This window comes from Petaurus breviceps, unplaced genomic scaffold, assembly GCF_028583685.1.
Source record: "Petaurus breviceps papuanus isolate PSGF00001 unplaced genomic scaffold, PetGlider_PUasm1.0 118, whole genome shotgun sequence".
Lineage (NCBI taxonomy): Eukaryota > Metazoa > Chordata > Mammalia > Diprotodontia > Petauridae > Petaurus > Petaurus breviceps.
The window spans coordinates 5533482-5546793 of record NW_027185616.1 but is presented as its reverse complement, the minus strand read 5'-3'; the positions used below and the strand labels follow the sequence as shown (position 1 = coordinate 5546793).

Here is a 13312-nt window from a genome sequence, read left to right as displayed (position 1 = left end):
CTCACAAGGAGCTCACATTCTAAATGGAGAAATAACACATATGGAAAGGTTTCAGCTACAAGTGGTGCTCGGAGTGCAGCTGAAAACTTAATACATATGTCTTACAATTCTTTTAATTTCTTATCTATTATTCTGAGAACTTTGTTTTTCCTTTTGGAGAGCTACAAGTTCAACAAGCAAGTCCAAATGTCCCTCTGAAAAATTCTCTCCTCAAACTGCTCTTCAATCTATCACAGATCATACTTAACAAAAATTAACTATCTCTGAAGGGAATATTCTATGAATAAAGCCTAGCAACATAAAAGTTACAAATGAGCGGACCAAATATAATTAGGGGCAGCCCTAGGTAAAATTATTCAAGTTTGTCCTCTGGTCCTCTACCTTCCCTGTTCCTTTTCCTCTTTTCTGAAAACCTGTTACACACCCTTTCTATCCTATGTACTCATTTTTGCTCCTACCTACATTCTGATTAACACTACTCCCCTCTAAACTTATAATTAAGGTATTAGCTGATATAATCTGGTCTTAAGTTTACTTATTGAAGGTGTTGCATAAGATATCCAAACCTACCTCCAAAAAAAATTTTTTTCAGTTACAATTACATCCCTTTCAGGTTATTTTGCATTTGAACAAATCACTAATAACCAAAGAAGAGCAAATTAAAGTGATTCTGAGGTTTTACACCTCACACCTACCAGATTAGCAAAGTTGACCAAAAAGGAAAAAAAAGGGATAGATGTGTGTGTGTGTGGGGGGGGGGGCGCGGCGCAGACATATAGGTCCAGAAATACTTATAGCAGTTCTTTTGTACTGGGGCAAAGGACTGGAAACAAAAAGTGTACCCAATCAATTGGGGAATGACAACCAATTATGGCACATAAATGTGATGGAATACTACTGTGCTTTATGAACAATTTTACAGAAACATGAAAAGGTACATGAACCGCGCAGAGTAAGCAGAACCAGAAGAACAATTAACACTATGACAATACTACAAAAGAAAAGAATCTTAGCAGCCTGAAGAACTCAGATCAATGATAACAGAGAATTAATGATGAAGTATACTATGCCACCCTGCCAGGACATGTGATGAACTAAATACGCACGAGGAGACGTACATTTTTTGACATGTCCAATACAAAAATTTATTTTGTTTGACTATACATATTTATTACAAGGAGTTTTTGTTTTTAAGGGCTGGGAGAAAAAAAATAAATGCTTGGTAATTGAAAATATTTTTATTTTAAAAAAAGAAAAGAAAAAAATACAAGCACCAAATAAGGAAGAAAAACAGTACTTCACCATACATGTATCTTCAACTAGTAACCAAACTGCAAAATGTCAGCTTCTTCAATACTTCAAGAGATTCATGGTTTCATTTGTGTGGGTAATCTCAAATGTCAGAGATGGCGAACTCACCATAATTTAGTGGACAATATTGCTACAACTTACTGGAGAGCTTGCACACCTCTAACAATCTTTGACAAGGTCACTTCCCCTCCACAACAAGGCAATGAAAGTTAAGACTTTAATGGAGGAACTATAATGCCATAATGTTTTAAAAGAAGATTCAGAAAAATAAAAAGTTAAATGTTCTCAAATTACCTGAACTATTACCTAGAAATAAACACATTTCCCTAAAATTTCATGGGAAGGTATTTGCTAAGTACAAATACCACACCTTCTATGATAGTAACTGATTATGCCACACAGAAGCAATCTCTCTCTGAATTCCTATAAAAAGTACTTCATTTGTATCACTTACATATTTTATTCACACAGTGCTTTATATTGGAGCAGTACATGTCTTATATCCCCCACCAGACTTGACTGCAAGCTCTAAGTTATCTCCTACGTTACGTCAGGACAGTAGAAATAAAATAAACACTTTTTAAAAATTAAAATTAAAAATGAAATTTCAGAACTCAGGGAATGCAAGTTTGCAAAATTCAAGTTTGATTTTAAATGTAGTTTACAGGTACCAAGGGGGGAGAAAAAAAAAATCAGACAAATGAGAAGTTAATTAGTAATAAAAAAAATATTGAATTGTCCCTGTAGTTCAGCTTGATTTCCACAAGTCTAACAATGTCGAGTGGACACTGTTGTCTCAAAGTTGCAAACAGTTTTTTGCATATAGCAAAGATTCCAGATGGTTTCTACTTCTGAGTTTACTCTGATAACTGGACATGAGTCCCAATTAACCCTACTAAGAGGCAAAAAAAAATCTTGTGTTCTATATTTGTATTCCACAAAGCAATTGAATTATTCTATTCTAAAATTTAAAAAAATCAAGGGATCTTCAATAATGTTTTTACATTTTAAAAATCCCTAAAAACTATGTATCTGCTCCTGTTATAAAAGAACAGCTCTAATCCAAGGTAATTACCTATTCTATATTTAAGTACTGTTAAACAGAACAATTCCAAACACTAATATGGAGAACTGCATTTTCACTTAAAATGAACACTGTAAGAAAAATCCCTTTAATCCAAATCATTATGTACTTATAAGATTTTTCAGTTACACTGAACTTATCATTAAGTCTTCACAATTTTTATGAGCCCATTTATTATTAGAAAGATATAGAAGCATACACACACAAATATGTATGCTTACACTTATCCATGAAAGTTAAAATTATTATGGGCTTACAAGTAACTAAGTTCTATGTACACACAAGACTAGAATTTCACAGGTTCTTCGGGACTGACTCAAGTTTAAGAATAAATACAATATAACTTCTGGTTTCTAGAATGGGTCAGAATTACCAAGAGCTTCTCTCACTACTAAGGACTACAAACGTGGAAAGCAATTTTTAAACCTATAGTTTAACAGCTTTTTATCCAAGACTATGTTCCTCCATCTTGTCTCTTAAAGATGGCACTAATAGGGAGTAGAAACACGACCTCCCAGCTGCTCCGGCTTCCACCTTCCCCAATCTATGTAAAAGAGAACTCTAAACAAACTTTGGAGCTGCAGAATCGACAGAATGACACAGAGAAGCTAACCTCCCGCTAAGGACAGCCAGGCTGGCCAACTCCACAGTGCTCTAGCAGCCAAGCCCAGCCTCCTGCCAAGACTTTAGCCCCAGGGTGGGCCTGACCAGCCACCTGCCAGAGGGACTCCAAATCAGCAGGAGCTGTGGCGTTTCCAGATTTATCAACATGTAGATGCAAAGGACAAAGTGAGGTCGGTGCAGTCTGAACTTTGGACCCAGTAAGTGGGAGTGCATGGCTTTTGCCCCCAGGGTGAGAAGCCACTGAGATGCTACACAGCCAGCCAGCACCACGTGGCAGCTTCAGCTCCTGGCCTGCAGAGTGTAGGGGGACCAAGCACCAGTCTGAGGGGTAATTGCTCTTGCTTTAACCTTCTTGGATCTGGATTGCAGTCTAGGGTGGAGGTCCCGGGGTGTGTGTCCAGCTTGTCAGAGCTTGTGGAGGCTTCAGAGAGGGCACCCATCTAATACCTCCAGCAGCTGAGAAAACCCCAGTGATTTGGGATGAAAGCTCCACTGTCTGGGGGCAGAGTCCTACTGTAGCAAAAAGCCCAGGGGTCAAGTGACTAAGGGGCAACATGACCAGGCAAAGGAAACAAAGCAGACAGAAGATTCCAACATTACACTCCTATTTTGGGGACAAAAAGCAGCAAAGCGGGGAACAGGAGGAAGACAGTGAAGTCAGAACTCCTGCACCAAAAGCTTCAAAGGAAAATACGAGCTGGTTACAGGCCATAGAGGACCTTAAGAAGCAGGTAAGAGAAGTGGAGGAAAAATTGGGAAGAGAAATGAGAACAATGCAAGAAAATTAAGAAATCAGAGTCAACAGCCTGGCTGAGGAAAATCACACCTTAAAAAACAGACTAACGCAATTGGCAAGAGAGGCTCAAAAAGGCAATGAGGAGAAGAATGCCTTAAAAAGCTGAATTTGCCAGATGGAAAAAGAATATCAAAAGCTCAATAAGGAGAATCATTGCTTCAGAATTAAATTGAAGCAAATGGAAGCTAATGACTTTATGAGAAATCAAGATGCTGTTAAACAGATCCAAACAAATGAAAAACTAGAAGGCAATGTGAAATATCTCATGGGAAAAACCACTGACCTGGAAAATAGATCCAGGAGAGATAATTTTAAAATTATTAGACTGTCTGAAGCTATGATCAAAGTAAGAACCTAGAAATCATCCTCCAGGAAGTTCTCAAAGAAAACTGCTCTGATGTTTTAGAACCAGAGGGCAAAATAGAGGTTGAAAGAATCCACCAATCACCTCCTGAAAAAGATTCCAAAAAGAAAACTCCTATGAATATTATAGCCAGATTCCGGAATTCCCAGATTAAGGAGAGAATATTACAAGCAGCCATGAAGAAACAATTTGAATATTGTGGAAACACAATCAGGATAACCCAGGATCTGGCAGCTTCTACACTGAGGGATCGAAGGGCTTGGAATATGATATTCCGGAGGTCAAAGGAGCTGGGATTAAAACTAAGAGTCACCTACCCAGAAAAACTGAGTATCATGTTTCAGGGGAAAATATGGTCATTCAGTGGAATAGAGGACTTTCAAGCATTCTTGCTGAAAAAAACAGAGTTGAATAGAAAATATGACATTCAGATACAAGAAGCAAGAGAAGCATGAGAAGCAGAGTAAGCAACTGAATTTCAACAACTGGAGTTCACTTCAGAAATTCCCAATTTTCTAATTGAATGATGGCAAAAGAACAAGAAAGATAAAACTATCATCAAGAATTTCCACAAAAGACTTGTATGAACTGATGCAAAGTGAAATGAGCAAAACCAGGACAGCAACATTGGTTATCACCTACAAATGATTCAACTCTTCCTAGCAACACAATGATCTAAGACAAATATAAAGGACTCACAAAGGAAAATGCTATCCACATCTGGATAAAGAGCTGATGGACTCTGAATGCAGATAGAAGCATATTTTTCCCTTTATTCTTTGCGTTTTTTCTTTTGATCTGTTTCTTCTTTCACAACTGTGACTAAAATGAAGTATTTTCACATGATAGCACATGTATAAACTATATCAAACTGCCTACATTTTCAGAAGAGGGAAAGGGAGGGAGAAAAAAAAATTTGGAACTCAAAACCTTGTAAAAATGAATGCTAAAAATTTTCTTGACGTGACTGGGGAAAAAATAAAATACTATGAAAAACAAAAAAAAAGATGGCACTAATAATAGACATATTACAATAGGGCATAGAGTACTGGCCCTAGAGGCAGGAGGACCTGAGTTCAAATCTAGCCTCAAACACTTACTGTGTGCCCTTGGGCAAGTCACTTAACCCCTACTGCCTTCCAAAAATAAGTGAAAGTGTACATGGGCACATAGTATATGTGGGAAACTGACAGTATCTTGGCTATTTACAAAAACTACATTTAAGGGATGCTCAGAGTGTATATATAAATACATAAAAAAAAATTATCATTACTTATACACACACGTATCACTATTTTTCTAATGTATATGGAGAGGCTCTTGTGATAAATAAAATACAAATTCATTTAAAAGGAAAAAACTCCCATTACATTTATGTGAAAAATCAAATAACCAGTCATTATTCACATTCTATGTAAGTTTTAGAACAAGTTCTTATTCTAAAGGAGGAACAACTGGATTTATATGACCCACTGAAGTTATGGTACTCTGGTCAAATCCCTTCTCTCTAAGCCTCAGTTTCTTCAACTGTTAAACCGAGAGGGTAGTTTTATTACCTTATATTCCACTATTTGCTAAATGAGGCAGCAGGGTAGGGAAGAGTCAAAATTTATTCTATGAAAATATTTCATGAGGTAAAAACCTAAGAGTTCCAATCATTTAAGTAAAAACTTCAGACACATTAGCTCTTTTTCACTAAAAACACTGTCTACCCAATTCTGGTACCATCAGAATTATCATGTTATTACCTGATGACAGTAAAATCTGAAACTAAAGAATTCTCATAGAACAGGTTGCCTGAGATAACCAAGTTCTGGGAAGCTTTGCTAACAGAAGGTTTTACCCTTTTAAGGCTAAGAATTTTTCCTCATTTGAGTTGAAAATCTTTTTAAAGACTTCTGAAAAGGACTATTAACGAAAACAATTTAAAAATAAGCATCAATAAAGTTTTAGGCAGTATTTCTATAAAGCAATGCCTGATTCTCTTATCTTCTTAAAGGCTCTACTAATGTGGTAGAAAACTCTAAAGGGGGGGGGGGGGAAGAAAGAGAGACTTTTTTTGGCCTAAGTGATCTGAGACTTCATTTGCACAGGGATATCCCAGCAATGAAACTCCCTCTATCAATGCAGATTAAGAACTATTCTGAAATTAATGGTTTCAGAGAATTACCTAGGCCACTATAAATACAGCTAGCAGAAGTCAGGTGGTGAACCTAGATTTTTTCTTATATCTAAAGTGGGGTCTTCTACCTTAACTCATTCTGCCTCTCTGGAAAGCAGACAACTTCAAACATTTCTTAGGCATTTACATAAGTTGTACTGAGTCAAGGTGGCTGGGGAAAATGTATCCAACCTCACACAACAATCTAATAAGCCTGTTAGAATTCTATAAAATCAATAAAAAAGGGTCCAAATGACTGTCTGAAAGGTCTATCCCTATCTTTAGCACCTGCATTTTGAAAACTGATTCTCAGTCCTTACTATAATTACACACAGTTTTAGAAAAGCTAATGGCTGGTGATAAACTTTATAGTAAACTACAAAACTATATTCCCAAAATAAGTAACATGGAAGGGAAGTTTACTGAATGCCCAACAACTAAAGAAATGCCAAAAATTATTTTCTAAATCAGTGACAAGAAACACTGGTCTGAATAATGAGATATATTTATTACTGAGCATCTACTATGTTGCAAAACATTTTGCAAAATACAAATTTATAAACAATGTAGTCAGATAGTGTGTGAGGACCCTAGTGCTCAGAGGAAGGCTATTTATCACAAAAGAAAAAGTCATATAACCAAAGGGACCACAACTCCATTCCCCTTCAAGATAGTTGGAAATTCTGATCCAGAAGGGCAATATGCCCATGTTTGGATTTACCAATGACAAACCAAAGGGTAGACTGATCTGTAAATATGTGGATAATAAACATACTTTATCCAAGAATGGATAATCATAAGAAACTATGTTTTACACCTTTACCAAAAAAAAAAATCCTTGGCCATTTCCCTAGTACAGAAAAAGGCTCATATAAAAACTCTGGTGAACTATCTTTGATACTGACAGTGGCCCCCATCTATCACAAACTGCAGAATTATTAGTCCTGTGTGCGAAAAGAAAAACTTTGGAAAAATAACTACATACTTATTCTCTTCTTTTCCTTCTTTCAAAATAGTCTTACTTTGTTTTGAGGGGAAAGGAAACAGAGATGGTAATTATGTAAACATTTAGTTACTATTAACTAGATCCAGTATAGATCCAGTAATACCTATAGCAGCTTTCATTAATCTGAAAATGTTAATACTTTCTCCCTGGACCTCATAATCACTAAAGGAAAATGACTCACCCAGACCTGCAAATTCAATTACCTGGAATCTAGATCTCCTATTCCCTTTACTCTTCCAGCAATTCATCCTCACTTGGAAATAAAAGGAAGTTTAATTTTATGAGGGAAACAATTTGCAAATAATCAACTGAAAGGCAATGCTTCCGTTTAACATCCTCTTTGGTTGACGATGATGACTATGGTAGCTAGCATTTAGTATGTTGTGCTTTAAGATTTGCAAAGCACTTTACAAATCTCACTTGATCCCCACAAAAAATAGGAGATAGGTACTACTATTATCCCCACTTCACAGATGAGGAAACAGAGGCAGAAGATAAATGGCTTGCCTAGGGCCACATAGCTAGTGTGAGGCAGGCTACCAACTCAGGACTTCCTGCTTTCAGGTTCAATGCTCTACCCCAGGACTGCACAACCTACAGCCGCAGAATCCCAAAGCATTTCAGCTGGCCCAAGTCAAAACTCTTCAGTGGGTCACAGGTTGTGTAAGCTTGCTCTAACCACTGCATCATCTTTTTCTAGATGAATTAAGACTGCTACTACAGCCCTAATTCAATTTCTGTCATTGTCGACTGAGATTAGTATAGGAGACCAGGATTACAGTTCAAAGAAAGGTGATAAAACTGGAATTTTGGAGTAGAGAACAGTGGGAAACTGGCTCCTTCTTTGTCTATTCCAGTGGTCTCCAAATTTTTTGGCCATGTCCCCCAACAGCACATTTTTTGTGCACACACCCAATATATATTTAAAAATCATATATATGTACTACTATATTAATAAGTACATGCATTATTAAACACAACTCAGAAACTTAAAAGTGTGAAACAAAGATCAAATTAATATTTGATAACAGAGCCAACAGGGGCTACTGGAGCAGGGGCTACCATGGGAAGACTTGTTCTTTAGGTATATCAATTTGGCTGCTGTGTGGAATATGGATTTAAGTGGGAAGAAATTCAATATAAGGAGACCAATTAGGAAGGCTTGAATGAGACCTTCATCATTTATATTTATGAGTGGAGAGAAGGTGATTGATTCAAGAAATGAGGAGGTAAAAACACCCAAGATTTTGTAATTGATTGGGTATGTAGAATGAGAGTGAGGATTCAAGAATAGCAGGACTGTGAGCCTGAGAGAACAGGAAAAATGGTGGTGATCTCACAGGATCAAGATGATTTAGAAGAGGCAGATAGATTTGGAAAGGGAAAAAAATGTAATAAAGTCTACAATGCAAATGACCACTTAAGTCACATCTGCTCATCCTGTATGATCTACTCTACCAAACCTAAAAGAAACAAGAGATATGGAGGGGGAAAGGGTAGGAATTTTACTCACTGACAAGCTAAAAAGGCAACCTGACAGATATGATGTGAGGTCTGAAGGGGAGTGGGAAATTTTGCCTGACCACTCAGGCATCCTGTTCATGCTCACATCCTTCCTAGATTGTTACAGAGAATGAAAGTAACAAGAGGGGACCAAGTAAGAATGTTAAATGACAACTGGTAAAGAAGGTGCCGCAGTTGTGCTGCCATAATTGGTCTGGGTGTGGTAGATGAGATGTAATTCTCCTTTTCCCACCTCCCCTCTTCAGACTAGGGTTCATGACAGCACCACCCCACTCTGGAAACCACTGGTTCATTACAGACAAGGAAAAAGCATTATACCTTGAAGAAACTGCAGCTGGCAGTATGCTTGTTAACTCAATAGGGTACAGAAAAGAGATGAGAGGAAAACTTTTTATTATTTCTTCTCAAAATGGGAAAGAGATGAGGGTAAAGATAGTACTTCACAGTACTTTAGAGTACAGTCCCTCAAAACATAAAAGCTTAATACTTATTAAATCAAGACACAAAGGAAAAAAAAAATAAACCTTAAAACATTTTGATTACAGACTTATTTTAGTTTGTAGAAACCATCCCAATGCACAAATCAACATCATATCCTTCAGCTCTTGGAAATATTTACAAACTCATTACCTTCAAGTCACCTAATTTTAGATTGCATATCAATTTAGACATTAGCTAAAGTAAAATAAACTTCAGATATTAAACATCTGAAAATAAAAGTCTGGCTAGGCAAATTAAGCATAAACAGGATTTAAGGCAGAATGTTTCGTCTACTTATGGGATTAACTTTGCACATTTTAAAGCATTTTAACCAAACCATTTTTATACAATGCACTATTTACAAATTAAATGGTTCATTAAAGAGGAACAAATAAAATCCAAGTGATAAAACTCAGCAATTAGTTTGAGTTACTATAAACATATACAAAGTAATAAAATAACATTAAAACTTATTCTGTAATTATTATTTCCCCCAATTACTCTGAAGTCTTTCCTAACAACATTACCTTTATAATGAACAAATTCATACATTATGTGAATAATGGGATTTATTCAAGGAATTTTGTCAGTAAGGAAGCTGACAAAACTGCTTCACCTGTAACAAGGGGGAAAAAACAGAGTAAAATCCCATTAAAGCTAATTTAGTTCTCCTTTACACTAGCTATTCTCCATGCAGAGAAAGTCATCCCTTACTTCAACTTTTTGGAGTATCTGATTTCTTTTAGCTCAAGTATCATCTTCTGAAAGAAGCCTTTATGGGTCCAGTCAGCTACTAGTGCTCTTTCTCCCCAAAATACCTTACATATTTATTCTGTGTGCATATATGTGCATGTGCACACACACACACACACACACAGAGTCCTTTTTGTCCTTCAGGGTGAGCCCAATACCAGACAAAAAGCAGGCAATTAATAAATGCTTACTGACCCACTCTTGCTCAGGTCAACTGCTGTTCTGCGGAGCTTAATAAACCATTGGATGGGGGTGGGAAAGGTAAATTCCAAGTCCTCCAGTAAGTTCTTTGATTTTTTATCTCCTTACTGACAATGCCTGGCACGTGTCAGACACTTATAATAAATGTTCAAGTCCTAAACATAAATGTGACAAGAAATATTTAAAAGTTCTCATCGAAACTAACACCTTTATAAATAAAATCTACTATTCTGTAAGAATCTAAGACAAGAGGGGCGACCAGGTGGCGCAGTAAGAGTGCAATTTTAACACTGATCTGAAAGAAATCTACCTGAAGAGAATGTAGATGTATTATAATTATACTAAAAAAAAAAAAAAAACCTTAAGAGATCACAGGAATGAGTGCTTTGCACATACCAAGTAAGGAATTCAATCTGTTAAACTAAATTGAGTTTCAACTCTATTATTTTAATCACACTTTTAACAATATCCTAGAAGAAAATCAAGGTGCTTAGAACTATTCAGGAAACAGATGTCATAAATCACAAAACCAATGGTTGAAATTTTTAAAGTTTCTAGATTAATTTCAGTGATTTCTGAAAAAGAATGACATGACTTAGGCAGAAGACAACTCCTCAGAATTTAAGTTCCTTTTTTTTGTTTTTGTTTTGGAGGGGGAAAGGCAAGGCAATTAAGGTTACATGACTTGCCCAAAGTCACACAGCTAGCAAGCATTGTGTCTGAGGCCAAATTTGAACTCAGGTCCTCCTGACTCCAGGACCAGTGCTCTATTCACTGTGCCTTCTAGCCGCCCCATTTAAGTTCTTTCTTACAAAAAGTCTTCAAAGCAAAGGATCTTGTCAAGTATATTGCAGAGCTGATCCTCTAACATTTTGAATGTAATACTTGAAAAGCCATGGGTTTTTAAAACTTATTTTAAAACCTCACACTATATGTCAAGTTATTATCTTAATGGGGTACCATGACCACAAGCATCAGCTACAATTTTTATAAGAATTCTTTACACTTAATTTTTGGTGTTGACACATTTAAATATTGAAGTGCAAGAAATAGTACCTATGACAAGAGTATATTATCTATATTGCATCTTTATATATATATGCTTAGTCATTTGTTTGATGTTTCAGTCCTGGTGTTTCTTAAGTCAGGCCTGCCTGACTTATGTATCACAAGCAAAATCAGCAACTTTTCTTTCAATTTCTTAAAATAAGAAAAGTATATCTATCTCTCCAGTTTTCACTCAACTCTAACCTCAGAGAACTCTGCTCAATGAAGCTCTGATTACTATATCAGAAAAGTATTAAAACAAGGTTTAAACATGACTGCCAACAGTGTTTTGAATGATAATGACCTGCCCAGAGTGAAAACAGAAAAGGAAGCCCCTCTTAGTTCCTCTAAATGGTTTTATTTTCAGAAGACATGGTGAATGCATCAAACCCCCAAATCCTACAAGGCATCTTCACTGATAAACCTAATCACCCAAAAAAGCAGCTTAACAATCCATGCAAGAAAAATCAAATGCATGAAAAATGCCTCTTTTCCAAACTATAATATGCAGATGGATGAGCAGTACATTAAGCCAGTCCATCAGTATATGTATTTAAGGATAGTCACTTCAAATGGACAACAAAATAGGTCCAGATTTAAATGAAATAAGCCTATAAATAGGCTGGGCTGGCGTTTGAGAAAATGGTCAGTTTTTCATAATTTCAACGCAGACTGATACCTTTACACTTCATCCCCCTCTATACAACTCTTATGATCCAGATACACTTGGCTACTTGCCTCCTTCAGACAGGACACTCATCTCTCAGCCTTTAAGCTGGCTGCCCCAGCACCGCCCCCTCCCCAAAGTCTATAGAATACTCTGCTTCCGCACTCCTGATCTGTTTGTTTCTCTTCAAGATTCAGTTTAAAGCCCACCATCTAGACTGAGTTTTCCTTTTCTACAATACACCAATACCGCGCCCCCCTCCCCCCAGCTACTAGTCCCTTCCCCATCCCCACCTTCATTACCTTCTATCTACTCTGTATATATTTATTTACACACTTTCTTCTCCCAGTAAAATGTGAGCTCACATTGAAGGCAAGGGCTGTTTTTGCTTTTAGTACACTGCCTGACATAAAATAAGTATGCTTCCTGACTGATGCAGAAGTTCATCTTTCAACAGTATTATCCTCCTGGTGATAACTGTGAAATGATGGAAGACCACAATCTCCAAAAAATCAAAATTACAAATGAGTCGATGAACAATGGAGGTAACACCCTAGATGTAAGTAGGTTGAAGACTATTACCAATTATGATTTATATGCAACAAGTGGCATAAATTAAATTCTCTAAGAAATATACGATTAGAAAAAGGAAATGGGATGGACCCACAGTGGTGTTAAGAAAACAAGAAAATGTTAATTAAAGCTTTTTTGAAAAAGGAAATGGGCTGGTCTAATATTGAGTGTGAGTGATAACAGATAAATAGCACAAATTCTGGGCTAGTACCCAAAATATGCAATAAAACCCAGCACAAAGATAAGTACATCTTTGCTCTACTGAGGATTTGTAGGAGAATATGAACAAGAAGAGTACTCAAGTGGATATGTATGGATTGTGATCCAGGTTAAAAGACAGCATTATCCACATCTGTAAGATCATACAACACTGAAAATGTGCTACCTGAGACTGAGCTTTAGAGCCAAGCTCTGCTATTTACTATTTGTGTGGCTGTGGCATTGGTTAAGATACCTAACTTTTTTGAACCTTTTTCCTCATCTGTATATCAGTAATAATATTTGTGTTATCCAAGTTTAAGGGGAGAGGAAAGTACAATATAAACCTTCAAGTCCTTGACAAACATCATTACAAGAATTAAAATAAATTACAAAAAAAAGAAAGAAAAGAAAATACTTTTCAATAAACTGCATTCCTGAACCTGATTCTGTTATACCAAAATGTCTTTGGTTCACAATAATTCCAGCCCAGGGAAAAGGAAAGTGTTTAAGTTTGTAGGAC

The 13312-nt window shown here is 36.5% G+C and overlaps 1 protein-coding gene across 2 annotated transcripts in view; it reads right to left on the bottom strand.

Moving 5' to 3' along the window:
• The window catches only part of HAPSTR1 (HUWE1 associated protein modifying stress responses), a 48234-nt gene that overhangs the window by 22092 nt on the left and 12830 nt on the right, over positions 1–13312 (bottom strand). The window lies entirely within an intron of this gene.